The following is a 13,509-nucleotide window of genomic DNA, read 5'->3' as shown; positions in this document are numbered from 1 at the left end:
TGAATGACTTATATTTTTTCCTTAATAACATACACAAGAAACATTGACTGTTACTATGTACCATATACAAAAACTAACTCATAGTGTATCATCAACCTAAATGTGAACACTGAAGCTATGAATATTCTAAAGGAAAGTCATCCTAGTCTTATGATTGCACAGATTTATTATTCATATCACACAAGCTAAAATCATAAAATAAATACATTTGATAAGTTGGATTTTATAAAAAGGAAAAACTTTCCCTCTTCTAAAGACATGTACAAGAAAATAAAAATGTAAGTCATCAGCTGGGAGAAAATATTGCAGCACATTTCTCAGACAAAACCCTTGTATATAGAATATCCAAACAAATCTCACAACCAGTACAGAAATGAACAAAAGGTTTGAGCAGACAATTCTCAAAAGAGGATATGCAAAGGGCCAATAATCACATGAAAAATTACTTGACACATTGGTGATTAGAGAAAAGCAAAATAAAACCACAGTATCATAGCACACCTACTAGAATGAGTAAAATTAAAAAGACTGATGATATGAACAGTTATAATGCAAGGAGACAGAGCTACTGGCACTCGTATCTGTTCCATTGCTGAGGGGAGTGGGAAATGGTGTAGCCACACACAGGAAAATTGCTCTGCAGTTTTTCAGTTCAGCCACACTGGCCGCATGACCAAGACATTCCACTTCTAGGTATTTACTCTGGTTAATGAAAGCCTATGTCCACTTGGAAATCTGTACACAAATGTTCATAACAGCTTTATTTATAATAGCCCCAGAAAAAAACTACATGCCCATGAAAAGATGAATGAAGTAGCATTTGTATTATAGTTATATAATGGATGCAGCTTGTTGTATACAAATTATACTTAAAATTGATTTGAAAATCTCTAAGTGTGAGATGTGTTTTTCAGTGTCACTCTGTTGAGTCCCTTAAAATGTAGTATTCAAGAACTATTGTTGTATTTGAACATAATTAGAAATTCAAATACATTTTAATAATTTCTAAAATAGAGCTAGTACAGTTTGGAAGAGAGAAGAGAGTGTGTGTAAGAATTGGAGTTACTTCTTGAAGAATCAGACTAAGTGATCAGATACATGTATCAGACTTAATTCAAGTTTATTTTGTGAGTGGGACCTAGAGTTGCTCCATAATTATAACCTAAAATAACACATTTGAGAAATGATAAACACAGGTAAAATATTTAATATGTTGATCTTTGATGGGCATGAAATAGGACACTCAGTATCTGCATACAAAATACATGTATTTAGAGGTACATTTTAAGATGCTGATATAGAGTTCAATCTGTCATTTATGTTTCCCTTCATTATGTAATGATTCTTCTGCTTATCTATTTCTATATTAGCATCAGTCATGATCACTTGTTGGTTCCTACGGTAATTGACATGGTTCCCCCCATGTCAATCTTCTGTTGTTTGGTTTATCACACCCTTGGGGTACCTGGGTGGCTCAATGGTTTAAAACCTCTGTCTTTGTCTCAGGTCATGATCTCAGGGTCCTGGGATCGAGCCCCACATGGGGCTCTCTGCTCAGCGGGAGCCTGCTTCCTCCCTCTCTCTCTGCCTGCCTCTCTGCCTGCTTGTGATCTCTCTCTCTGTCAAATAAATAAATAAAATATTTTTAAAAAAATCACATCCTAATTGCAGGCTACTGGGAGATAGCTATTTGTACAAGTGTCAACCAATTACCCTTGAAAAAGGAGGTAAATGGAATACTTGTTGTCTTAAGCAAATTTCTACCTAGTCCAAGGAACTAGCTCTTTCTAGATTTCATATTTTAAATGTCCTTAACCTGAGTGCGTTTTACCCAGTTCAACAATTTGATTCAGCCAACATCAACTGATTTCCTATTTGTAACGAGGCATCATGCTGGGAGCTTTGAAAGATACAAAGATGATGCAGAGTTTCCTGGTCCTCTCATGTGACTTCCCACAGTCTTACTGATTTATTAGTTGAAAAGTAGACTTATCTGTCATTGGCAGTGCCTCTTGTCTCATGGTCAGTTTAGCTTAGTAATCTCACTTAGTGAAAATGAAATGATACTGCTTAGTACCTCGGGGTCAGCTGCAGTAAGTAAGGAGGGATGCCTTTGGACAAAAAGCTAATGGTGTGTGGGGAAGACTCTGGGAACTATCCTGGGGTGAAGGTGGGTGCCACATCAAATACCCTGCCAGTGTCAATAGTTTTTACTGCTTGGTGGGTGTTGTGTACCTTTGAGAGGGGCTTTCTGAAAGCAACATTTATCCTAAAAGAGAAACAAAGGACTTATTTTGCAAGTGGCCCTTCTTGCTCCTCAAATCACACGCCGACGGAAATTCCTTCGACCAAGGCAAGTCCTCCTTAAAATCCCCAGAGAATATTACCTCTTTGATCTCCAGGGCGAGGGTGACAAGTGGACAAGAGAAATGTAATGTCCTCTGTAGAGACAGTAGACATCAATGACCACACTTGTCTGAGAATCCGTAGAATGTAGAATGCCAGACAGAGGGTGGAACTCCTGTCCTCATCATTAGAGTCCTGGTTTCTTTGGACAAGTTCATGACAGAAGCGAGAGAAGGGGCGGATGTCACGGGTGCCAGGAGGGAGGAGAGCTGGAGTTAGGTACCTTTTCTGAACAGGGCCCTAGGCTGCTTCTAATCTGGCAAACTCATCGTGAGCAACAAGTGTAAGAAGAGAAGGGAAGTGAGAAGAAAGGAGAAAAGAGGTAACCAAAACAGGACAGAATGGCATCGTGTCAGCTTGAGCTTGTGGAGAACGAGGGAGGACTTTGAATCACTTAGAATAACGTGGCGTCTCCTGTGTGTTGAGGTTTTCAGCGTCACCTGAGAGAGAATGAGACACCCCAGCAGGGTGCCGCCTGGAGACAACAGAAGGGCGGGAGGGGGTGGCCTGAGGGAGTAAGACAATTTGCTGAACATCATTTGATACAACAAACGAGGTAAGTTTTGATGCCGTCCTTGAAACCAAACAATCGCCAGGTACCCTTCTGGCAGCCTCCGCTCGGCGGGGAGCGGCTCCGGCTTTCACCGCCAGCGCGTTTCCTAGGCAACCAAAATGTAAACTTGAGAAAGGGCAGGGCCAGGGAAGGGATGGACAGTGAGTTGAGCCAATCAGGGTGTGACTCTGCTTCTGGGAGTCCAAGCCCCGTGCACTGAGCGCCAAGGGCGGCCGGAGCGGGTCGCGGGGGAGGGACGCGGAGGAGGCCTCGGGGGATGCAGGGGGGGCTGAACCCGCCCAGACGCACACCCCGGAGCGCGTCCGTAGTTTCGGTTCCCAGCAACTGGTGGCCTCAGGTTAGCATTGAAGGTAAATCAATGTTTTTGAACTATTATGTTGGCTTGATCACTTTGGTTAGTTTTAGCTAAAGAAAGAAAGAAGGAGAGAGAAGACGAAAGGTGTTACTTTCTAAAGAGAAAACCAGCAGTTGATGAGACTTCTCGGTTGTCAGTCTGGGGAGGAAATAGCGTGGTTCTGGGAGACGATTGGTCATCTTTTGAGAAGAAGAGCTCAGATAAAAAGGTACAGAATCAATTTTATTCCCTAAAGGGGAGGGCAGTACACATCACTGAGCAGTCACTAGGTGTAGGGTACTGACGTGTGAAGCGTTTGGGTGAATTGCTTCATCTAGCCTGTATGACCATTGGAAACACAGCTTCGAGGTGAAGCATCTCCAAGTCATTAATGCCATCAAGAGATTGAGCTTTGATTCAGACCTTGGTTTTTCCGGCATTGAAAGATGTGCTATTTCTGTCATACCCTGCTGAACTGACCACTTAGACAGAAAACAGCAGTAGGCTGGACACTGCTTGCTAGACGTTGTCGAGTTGATTTGATTGGTCACAAAATTGAGAAGGACCTTATTAAACAGCAATACTGTTTATCTTGCCTTCAGTCTCTAGGGTGTAGTTAAATCATACTAAGTAGATGAATTCGTTTCCAGTTTTTAGAGCTCCTATTTATTTATTTGTTTGTTTATTTTTTACCAAAATCTCTTTACTACAGAAATGTCTCTATTTTGTAACTGCATCTTAAATACCGAGATTTAAATTGTGGACATGTATTTCTATTTATATGTAAATAGCGGTGATCTAATAACAATCTAGTAGCACCCTGCTGAGTGCTGATGGTATGACTGGAGACACAAAGTTTACAGCATTTGCCCTTAAGAACCTTATAGTCTAGTAGGAGAGGCAGTTCTGAAAGCGGAGAGTTGCATCGTGATTCAGCATGGACACTATCTGGGTTTTGCGCAGATGGTGCAAAGAAAGACGCAAGCTGTTTCCCTCTGGTGAGAGTGGTTATGCCAGGCTTCACCATAGTGACTATACGAGGAAGAACAGGACTTTTCTAGGCCAACAAGTGAGGAAAAGTGTTCCTTAACACAGGACTGCATGTATAAAGGCACAGGGACAAAATGCGATAGTGCGCGTGGGGAATGTGAATGGGTATAAATGCCAGAATAAATGTAAAGAGGTGGAGAATTGCTAGAAACCAGGCTGGGGAGACAGGCAGGGCCAGTGTCTACTTCAAATGCGAAGATGTTTACTCTTTACCTGTACACAATGGGGAGCCATTAAACCTTTAAGCCATTAAACCTTTAAAAAACTTAAAGGTTTTTAAAAAGTCTTTAAAAAAGTTTTTAATTAGAGTTTGAAGTTCAGATTTCCATTTTTAAAGATGGCTATGACAGTCATCTGAAGGCTGGTTGGAGAGGGGAAGACTAGAGAAAAGGAATCAGCTAAGAGGCAAATTCAATAGTGGAGATGGGAGGTGACCAGGTCCTGGACTTAGGTGGTATCCATGGCAATGGAGATGAGGGAGGGAACAGAGAGGCAAGGGGTGTCAAGATGGCGAAATTCTACAGTTTTTGCCTGCTGATTCAACACAGAGGGGAGGAGTCGTCTAGGATAATGTTCAGTGGATGACCTGGGGAAATGGTGGGATCATTTCCTGAGGCAAGGAATAGGAGGAAAAGATAATGAACTTGGCTCTGGAACATTAAACTTGAGTTGCCTGTAGGTCCTTGAAGCACACACATTTTGTGGGGAAAGCTGACTGTGAAGCTAGCACAGTGCATGAGTTGGAATAAAGACTCAGGAGCCATCGTGCTGTCAGTAGATGGGGCTGAAAGGGCTGTGGGATGGTATGAGAGCATGAAGAGGATAAATAACCAAATCCTGGGAGGGAGTAGCATTTTAGAAAGGAGCCAAAAGGCAAGGGAGAGGCAAAATAGGTCAGACCTCCTGAGACAAAGGGAGACAGAGGAAAGTAGATTCATTGAGAGATTAGTTTTAAGAAGGAAGAATGATCAACAGAGTCAACTGCTGGGCAAAGTGCAATAGATGAGGAGTGACTGTTGGTGGTGGTAATCAGGTGGGCAGTGCTTCCTGAGAGAAGGCTCAGTGGAGGGACGGCGGAGACCAGACTGCAGTGGGCTGAAGTATGGATGGAAGGGAAGAAAGTGGAGAAGCCAGAGACTCCTCCAGGTAGTGGGCTTTGAAGGGCGAGAGCTGGAGGCTGTGTACGGTGGAGGGATCACTGCAGATTCATGGACTAAAAGGAGGAGCTGGTGGAGGGGAGGGAAGGGGCATAAATGGGGGCTGAGGGTTGAAGAGGGGTTGGGATTTGTGTTTTAGGTGGAGACCATCCTCAGCTGGGAGGCAATTCTCACTTCCTACAGGGCAGGGAGGACAAAGTCAGGATGGTTTTGGAGATAAATACCTGTACAGACTTGGAGGAGGTGATGCAAGTGAGTTCATCTCCATTTTTACTGTGATTTTCAAGACAAGGTGTGGAGGAGCGTGGCATAGGTTGAGAAGATTGAAAGAGGAATCTAATCAATGTCAAACTAATATTTCAGGGTTTGTAGACCAGAGGTCTTTGTGGCAACTATTAACCTTTCCTGCTGTAGCATGAAAGCAGCCAAGGATCATGCATAAACAAATGCGTGTGTCTGTTTTCCAGTAAAACTTTATCTACAAAACTGGATGGAGGGGCAAATTTGGCCCACGGGCTGTGGTTTGGTGTCTCCAGGTCTAGATCATTTTCGGGTATGTTGGTGTAAACTCAGGGTCTTCTCGACAACTGCCCAGGGAATTGTGGATCTTAGTTTCTTTGGGGAAACAGAGGTTGAGAGCCCAGAAATCATCAACGTACTCACTTTTGATTTCAGGATTCGCACTGGTGTTCTCCGTCAGGATGATATGGTGGCTTCGCAGGATGTTGTGGGAAAAACTGATCTGGAAGCGCTGACATAGTTTCTAGAAGGACTCTATTTCTTCTGCCAACTGTGGCAGAAACTGTCAATTTTCCTCTTCTTTATAAACACAACTTGAAGGATGGCAAAGTACCCAGCCCAAAATTAGGTTTCTTAGCTGTCTTAATCTGTTTGGAGTGCTCTAGCAAGATACCACAGACTGGGTAGCTTATAAAAACAAAAACTTATTTCTCATAATTCTGTGGGCTAGGAATCTAAGACCAAGACACCAGCATGGTTGGGCCCCCTACCTGGTGTAGAGCCATCACCTTCATGCTACTGCTCAGGTGGTAGAAGGGGCAGGGGATTTCTCTGGAGCTTCCTTTATGAGACACTAATCCCATTCATGTTTTACCCTTGTGAATTAAGTACCTCCCAAAGTCCCCACCTCTTAATACCGGGAGTTAGGACTTTGACTTATGAATTTTGGAAGGGTATGAACATTCAGATCATAGTGCTAGCCGCCTTTGAGGGACTGGCCAATGAGATTTCAGTGGAAGGAGTTGGGTGCCATTAAGGAAGGAGGTGGGAGCCATTAAGAAGGGATGACTCAGCTGCCAAGGGCACTCTCCTTGTCCTCACTCTTCTCTGCTGCCTGGGGTGTGGATGTAATGGTGGGAGCAACAAAGGTTCTTTTGTAACTTGAAGCAACTCTGAGGATACAAACAATGGTAAAGTAGAAAGATGGTAGTTCTTTGGGACATAGACTCTCTGAAATGCCTCCAGACTCCTTTACATGAGAGGAAATAAACCTCTGTCATATTCACAGACAATTACGTGTTTCTGTTATGAGTAGCTGGACATGATTTCTGTCTGATACGCTAGCTATGCAGATACTGTCACTCTGACATTGGGTTTTTATCCATTGGTGCTTCTTGGTTTTCTGGAAGTATCAGTTAAAAGCCTGCAAGATGCAAATAGTTGGCTGGATTTCTAAGTGGCTATAAAATAAACATTATATGGACAAAGGACCCCAAAGGAGGCATTTTCAGTGGCCGTAAAATAGTTACTTAAGTGATTTTGGTTTCTAATGTTGCAAGAATACAAATGGTACTCAGACCTTTATTCCCATCTAAAAGTAGTAGAAGATAGACATTTGGTGTTTATCTCTGCAGTGGGTTTGAAATCACTGAGGCCAAGGTCTCACGGTACCTGAAAAATGGGATATTGGAATGTTGCCTGGTTGGTTCTAAGAGCATAGTCACTAAAACCAGGGAGTATGGAATGAAAGTTTTATTTTTCTTTTGTCTTTTTTTGTTTGTTTGTTTATTTGTTTTTTTTGCATTTTGTACACAAATCCAGCCAAATCTTTTCTTACTTTTGTGTAGCTTAGGTCTTTTCTTACTCTGCCTCTTTAAGATCTTTCATGTAATAGGCTGTCTGACCGGAATAGATTGCAAGCGATTTCCTGGTAAAAACCCCAGAGACTAAAGGCAGAGAAAGATGGAGAAGGAGACAGCAAGGAGAGTGTTATTACACTGCCTCCTGCCTCCAGAGATTCCCTGGAGATGCTCATTATAAGGATCTCGCAAGCCTGGGACCTTTGGGCTTTAATAAACTGGTATCACATTGTGTTAGTGATATGGGTTCTTGAGTATAAGGCTGAAGAGTATTTCTCACTTCTTCGTAGCCAAAAATGCTGCAGAGGTTGCTGAATGCTGATAAAATTCTGTGGAGAGAGCAGATTGTAATGGAGTCACTTGATCTCCTCTCGACTGTTTCTCGGGGGAGCTTCTCTCCTCACATTGGATTGCTAGTTATTTTACCTGGGTAAAGGTCAATATCTAAGGTCAAGCCAAGCTCTGTACACAGAAGCTTTTGCCAACTATATCAGTTAGAAATACTTTTGGCTATGATAGAGAACCTGACTGACAGGTTCCTCAGGACAAGAGCGTGGAGTCAGGCAGTTGCTGACTTGGTACAGCAGCACAGTGACAGTAGGGCTTTAAGTTGGTATCTGTGATTCCCTTGGCTTTTTCCTCATGACTGCATAAAGGCTGCTAAATCTCTGGACATTGCGTTCTTGTTCAAGGCAGGAAGAGGCAAACGAAATGGAAGAGTTCTCCTAGAGCTCTCGATACTTTCAGTTGGGTTTCTGGCCAGAACTCATTCACGTGGCCACCCAACTGAAAATGGAATGCAGCAGACAAAGGAGATTGGAATGACTTTAGAATAAGCCAGTTCCAGTGTCTGGAACATCAGATGTAGTTCAAATTCAACAAGGTTAAAACTACTCTGAGGACTGGAAACTCCTGGAAGAGACCTTGGCTGTCCCATTTATCACTGTGTTGTGGCACATAATGGGTGTTCAGTAAACAGACATTAACTTCAGGACCAGGACCAGGGTGAGGCAAAGCAGGCACCTAGGGCACAATATTTAAGGAGGCACTGACTCTTAGGTTTGGACAAGTGCAATGTTGACATTTGCACCGTCTTGAGATGAAGGGCCTCCTTAAACATGGCACCCTAGTCCCCTACCTTACTGGGCCTGAATCCTGGCCCTGGTTGAATTAATAAAATAAAATTTCAAGCAGATGTATGAAGTAGACACTTTCCAACACTGATATTTATAATGCATTATTCTCAAATCATGCCATATCATAAACAGTAACACGAGGACTTAAGTCACATCCCAAAGAACAGCAGAGAGAATAAAAGAAAGACAATGATTTAGCAGACATGGGCTCTAGAGAAACCTGCCAATTGACAAAGGCTAAAGCAGGAATTTTAAACATCTTATGAAAATGTATTTTGGCACAGAGAAAACCTGATAAGATGCCAGACTTCAGTGATGTCTCATTTCCAGTGTGTTCTTATCATTAAAGTGTAGATCTGCATACCATCATACTTCAAATTGATGTGGAAATTAACAATCCAAACAAAACCCAGATGTTTCATGTATTCATAGGTTGTGGAGCAATTTAAAAAATAATTTGTGGGAATGGGGTGCCTGGGTGGCTCAGTGGGTTAAGTCTCTGCCTCCGGCTCAGGTCATGATCTTAGGGTCCTGGGATCGAGCCCTGAGTCGGGCTTTCTGCTCAGCAGGGAGCCTGCTTCTCCCTCTCTCTCTCTGCCTGCCTCTCTGCCTACTTGTAGTCTCTGTCTGTCAAATAAATAAATAAAATCTTAAAAAAAAAATAATTTGTGGGAAAAGACAAATATAATGGAAGATAATCAGCTCAGTAGCTTTGATTTTGATTTCGGAAAAAAACAAACAAAAAAGAAAACCTCAAAAAACAAAACCAATACCTTGCGCATCACTCTGCTAACTGAGCAAAGGCCCTGAGGCAGGAGGGCGAGGGGTTGTGTTTAGGACCCCCTTGTGTGGCCTGGCTTGGCCCTGTGCTGTTGTCCCCTTCCCTCGTCTGCAGTGAAAGCCTTCGAGCCCTCCAAGGCACTTTCCTCCTTGGAGCTCTGGCTTTCCTTCTCCTTTCAGGGACCTTCCCTGAATTCCCAAAGCAGTGTCTGAGCACCGGAGCATCCCTGTTGAACATGGGGACGTCGCCAGAGCACATTCAGGTGTCCGCGCTGACTCTGCCACTGCCCCTGGCACTTTCTTGGTTGGGCAAGGATCTGGGTTCTCTGGGTTTATGCCAACGTCCTGGAATAGGGTGACAATGTTTGATAGAACCAACTGCCCGAGGCCATGAACTCCTGCATGTAGAGCACTGAGCCACAGACATGGCCCCCGGAGTGGTTTGAATTATGGTTTAACACTTCTCCTCGTGCCTAAATTTTATCCTGTGTTACGTTTCAGTTCTCCTCTAGCCCTGTCACTCAAGGTCTCACTCCTGCCACTAGAGGGATCCTGTAGTTCCTGTTGCTTCCTTCTATTCTCAAACTCGGGTGCATCTTAAAACCCTCTGAAGGGACATCCTGGTGGCTCAGTTGGCTAAGCATCTGACTCTTGATCTCAGCTCAGGTCTTGATCGCAGGGTCGGGGTTTTGAGCCCCATGTTGAGCCACGTGTTGAGCCCCGTACAGATCCCTGCCATCACACCTGGAGATTTTAACTTCCTGTGCTTGGGGTGGGGCACAGACATTGAGTCATCAACAACACCTCTGGTGCCCTTGTTGCTCCTGGTGCTCTAGTTCCTTCTCTCCGCCAGGGGGGATCAACCTCGGGACTACCGGCATTCTGGACTGGAAGATTCTTGGTTGTCAAGGGCTGTCCTGTGCTTTGTAGGAAGCTTAGCAGCATCTCTGGCTTCTACTCACTAGATGCCTGTAATACCCCAGACCCCTGCGGTGACAACCAAACACGTCTCCAAACATTGTCAAATATCCCCTGGGGATGGGGAGGGAGGGCAGAGTGGGTGAAATCATACCTGGTTGGAACCATAGCTCTGTACCTGCTCCTGAAGACTTAGCACCGTCCCTTGTTAGTAGCTAGAGATGCTAAGGGTCTGTTTCACTGAACTGAGCTCAAATGGGTTCAATGAAGGATCCCCCAGGACATCAACAACACTGACCCACACCTGTGATTAAACTTGGGGTGAGTGCAGGTTCCCAGGACTCTACTGCAGAAACTATGTCTTTCCTCAAATCATCTGGGTCTTTCATTTCAGTCTCAGAGGGGCATCTTCTAGCCTCCTGCTAGGCTACTTTGAGCTACTGGGAGCCAGTTCATGACAGAGGAGCATTTTCTAAGGGAAACTCTTGAGGAACTACAGGATTTTGCCATCTGCTACATAACAGGAGCTAGTTTATTAAACGGATTGGAGTCAGTAGAGATGGTTTGATATTTCCCTACTATTGCCTTCAAACACGATATGTTGAATGTCCTACCCTATCCCTGGATGACATTTTAATTAGTAAAAGGTGCACTGAGTCTAAATCAAAATTTGAGTCTTACATTCTGTTCCCAGGTAGAGACAATCTAAAACCCCCCACATGTCCCCATTCACATAGGGATGGCCCTTAGGCACAGGATCATCCCCACAAAGTCAAGATGGGGAAAGGTTTGGCTTGGATGTGGGTTTGAGAGAAGGTCAGTAGGTCTTCCATCTTCTAAGGGTGAGTTCGAAGCTCTACAGTTTAAGCAGCAGCTACCTACTCTGACATTGCCTTGCTCTTTTCTTTTCTCTAAATAGAAAAATGTTTAAAATCACACAGAGCTATTATAGCAACTCTGGGTCCCTTGCTATTGAAATGGTTAATGTAATGGCACAGGTACTTAACGGTTACAGAAATGCCTCAAAAGGTTTTTAAGGCAAGATTCACTACATGGCCTGGCTATGGGGAAAATGGGCTTGATAGCATGAAGTCTTTCCAAAGACTGGACGGCTCTGCTGGCAGTTACTGTTTTCATGGGGCTGGGCTTCTGTGACTTCCTCAGTAGGACAGTTCCCTCACAGTACACACTGTCCCCCTGTCTCTGCACCCCAAGCAGTGGGGTGCAAAGGAGGACTTTCTGGGCAAAACCATGTCCCATCATCACGGTGAACATCCCTGCGCAGCCAGGGGAGGCCAGCCTGCTCTCCCTCCTCCTCCTCAGCCCACAGCCTCCTCCTCTCTGTTCCCTCTACCACGGTTCCCTAATTCAGTTTCCCCCAACACTTCCAGGCTAGCTTTCCCTTTCTCTAAAGTTTGTCTGACCTGACTAACCCTGCTGCAGTTCCCTCTGCACCTTCCTGCAACCATCTTTTTCGTGAAAGAGGAAAACCAGAAGTGTAATGTCACAGAAAACAGAGGGTAGTGTGCTTTACAGATGAGACGTTTCCTGTTTTGTGTCAGAGGATGTGGAAGATCTTGGTGCTCTCTCTGTATCGGTGTCTGAATAAATGACTCCTGGGGCTCTCTCTTTGGTTTTAAGATCCACCTCTGTGTGTAAGCTGTTGGGTGTAGTCTCATGAGAGAGAGACAGAGAGAGACGGAGACCTCTCTCCGCTTACTGCCACGAGAGAATTGTAATTCAGCTTATGGCCGCAAGAAGGCACCAAAGGTTCAGTTTAAATCTGTCCCTGAACCCCGCAAAGACGACTTCCTGAGACACTTGAAAAGACAGACCTCCATGCAATTTTACCTGTCCATATCCTGTCTCACAATGATTCATTTAAAATCCAAGCAGAGCGTTTTGGCAGGGGCAGGAGGCTGTGCAGCTGGACAGTGGGATGAGGGAGCCTTAACTAGCTTCTGTGTGAGGAGCCCCAGTGACCCTTGCTGCAAAGTTTCCTTTGGCTTTGCTGCTGGAGGCTCCACCTGGCCTGTGCCCCACATCTCCAGGTCCCTCCCTATATTTGCTCTGTGAACGTTCCTCCTCACCAGCTGGGGGAGTGTGTGTGTGTGGGGGGTGTTGGCAGGGTCGTGGGTGGTTGATCTCTGCCAACCCTGAGCCCTCCCTCTCCTTCACACTGTATATTTGAGTACTCTCCATCTCAGATCTCTTTCCCTTTCTCTGTCCCTGCTGCCAGTACCTCCGCTCAGTCAGCAGGATCTCTCACCTGGCTGTCCCCAGTCTGTGCCATACTGAATCCGAGGGCTCTTTGACAACAAACTGTCACTGCCTCGTTAAAGTCCTTTGTCGTCTCCTGTTGCTCTCGGTACAGGATCCAAACTGCCCAGCTTGTGTCCCAGGCTCCTTGTGATCTGATGCCTGCTTACCTTCTCAGTGTCATCTTTCTCCAAATCTCCGCTTTCCATATTTCCTCCCTTTCCCAACAAGGGCTTCATCACACCACCCGCCCACCATTCTGCAGTCCTGCTAGAATACTTGCATTTCTGTAATTATACCACTTTCTCTTTCGTTTGGGCCTTGGCACTCTGGAAGTGTACGGTACCCTTCCTTCTTCTGCCCCCCACAACCCTAGCCTGGTTAACTACTCTTTCCTTTAGGATAAAAGACAGCCCCTTCTCTGAGAAGTCTTCAGAAAACCCTGCTCGAAGTCAGGTTAGCTACCTTCTTCTGATTTGTGATGAGGGAGTAGTAGGGTTGCTCTCCCCCACGCCCTTACTCCCTCTTCCCCAGTCCAACCCAGTGACCTGCTCTAAACTAAGCCCTTAATAAACATTTGTTGGAGAAAGGGACCCAGCCCCCCTGGGGAAATGCGCAGACGCGGTGCCAACACTAGGTGGCGCTGCGGCCCCGTGCCTAGGGAGGGCATGCTCTTCGGCGGTCACCAGGCCGGCTCCTAGAGGCTCAGGGAGGGTCTTCTGCAGTCTAGGGACGCTTTATGTCCTGCAGTGATGTTAAGTGACACACCTTTGGGGAAAGACTCTTGCCCAGGTGC

General features: G+C 45.0%; 1 protein-coding gene across 9 annotated transcripts in view; it reads left to right on the top strand.

Moving 5' to 3' along the window:
• Positions 1–3,208: 3,208 nt before the first annotated feature.
• Positions 3,209–13,509, top strand: part of CAPSL (calcyphosine like) — a 30,223-nt gene continuing 19,922 nt past the window's right edge. For 8 of the 9 annotated variants that reach the window (XM_013051907.2, XM_045079464.1, XM_013051921.2 and 5 more), the window contains exon 1: positions 3,209–3,330. The gene's annotated coding sequence lies outside the window, so the exon portion shown is untranslated. The other variant, XM_045079465.1, reaches the window with a different exon arrangement.

Source organism: Mustela putorius, unplaced genomic scaffold (assembly GCF_011764305.1).
Source record: "Mustela putorius furo isolate JIRA1106 unplaced genomic scaffold, ASM1176430v1.1 tig00000407_pilon_pilon_pilon, whole genome shotgun sequence".
In the NCBI taxonomy this organism is placed as follows: domain Eukaryota; kingdom Metazoa; phylum Chordata; class Mammalia; order Carnivora; family Mustelidae; genus Mustela; species Mustela putorius.
This window is presented reverse-complemented; position numbering and strand designations above follow the sequence as displayed.